The sequence below is a fragment of the Aplysia californica genome, unplaced genomic scaffold, assembly GCF_000002075.1.
Source record: "Aplysia californica isolate F4 #8 unplaced genomic scaffold, AplCal3.0 scaffold00661, whole genome shotgun sequence".
Classification (NCBI taxonomy): Eukaryota; Metazoa; Mollusca; class Gastropoda; order Aplysiida; family Aplysiidae; genus Aplysia; species Aplysia californica.
Window position 1 is genome coordinate 149,690 of NW_004797931.1, and position 1,410 is coordinate 151,099.

Sequence of the window (1,410 nt, forward strand, 5' to 3'; positions counted from 1 at the left end):
CCCCCCCCAAAAAAAAAACACTCGTGAGTTCTATGCCACTTGCCCAAGTGTGTACCCAAAAGACAGGCCAAACTGAGGTCGGACTCAACCCCTGGACACTGTGTCCGAGATTTGTATCTGGTAGTTGTGGCTACTAACAAGGCAGTGGTTCGTTAGGTAGAAAGTAACTCCGATCCCTTGCGTCAACAGTACACACACTTGAGAGTAACCTGGTTCAGCCGTCGACAGCTCAGAAGTGGGAAAAGAAACATGCAGCACGATGGCAGCGAATACGTCTCTGAAAGAAAAAAAGTGTTACCAACCGACCCTACTTTAGCCTTGTACCCAAGGAGAGCGGAACTAACATCTATGCCTTACTTATACTGCACAACGATAAGACATTAATTTGGGCCCGACATTTTCGTCGATGAGGTGTGAATAATGAAAATAAGAGATGCACGACTTAATAATGTGTGTTCTGAAGATGTAGATCTAGTTGACAACAACGTTGGCCAACTGTAGTTTTGTCGCAGTGCGCTACTAGGCTAAACGTGACTATCATACTCGTATCACGAATCTCGTGTGACGTTTCAGTTTAGTTTTAGTAGTGGCACTTGCAACACAGTAAGGTCATACAAGTGCCGAAGATTAGAAGAATTACCAGAGAGCAACAAACACAAAAAAGAAAGAGGATCGATAAGAACGATGGATGATGCTTGATAGAAAAGAAGAACCAAACCACTGGAAGAAACCATTTTGAATTCAACAAAATAAATCAAAATTCTCCTACATATTATCCTACCAAAATCAAATCATATTATCATTTTACAACTCTTTGGTAGACTGCATTCTTAGAAGACATAACAACTTTTACTAACCCCTTAACTGCCAGGCCAGAGAATTGAGTGATGAAGCACGTCTTCAAGCAAAAGTGCATTCCTGCGTTTCATAAATCTTAGTTTATAGAGAAACATCATAGTGGGCTATTCTTTGGTTTGATATCGTCGTAGTCCCCTCCCCAGAGACGGCCAGTAACCGCCAACACTCTCAACTCTGCACCTAAAGGGACTCTGAGCTGATGTCGCAGAGTGGAACTCTGTGTTTACAACTCTTTGCCCTCCCCCCGCAAGACTCTCAAACTGTTTTGAGCTCAGCCACTGGAACTTGCTGGTTTAAGTCCAGAAAACCTAATTTCCTTCCTTCAGTGATTTTTTAAAAGAAATCTAAAAGTGCAGAAATACGACAAGAAAAGAAAAAGCAGATCAGATGCTTACATACATGCATTATTGTGTAGATTGTCTTCTACTAACATGTGCTTGGGTTACGACGCTAAAAGTAGTCAATTGGAATTAACCTAGTACGATTCCCCATCTTTTTATCTTTTATATTTTATCAAATCTAATGAATTTAAGTTCTTGCACCAGCAAAACG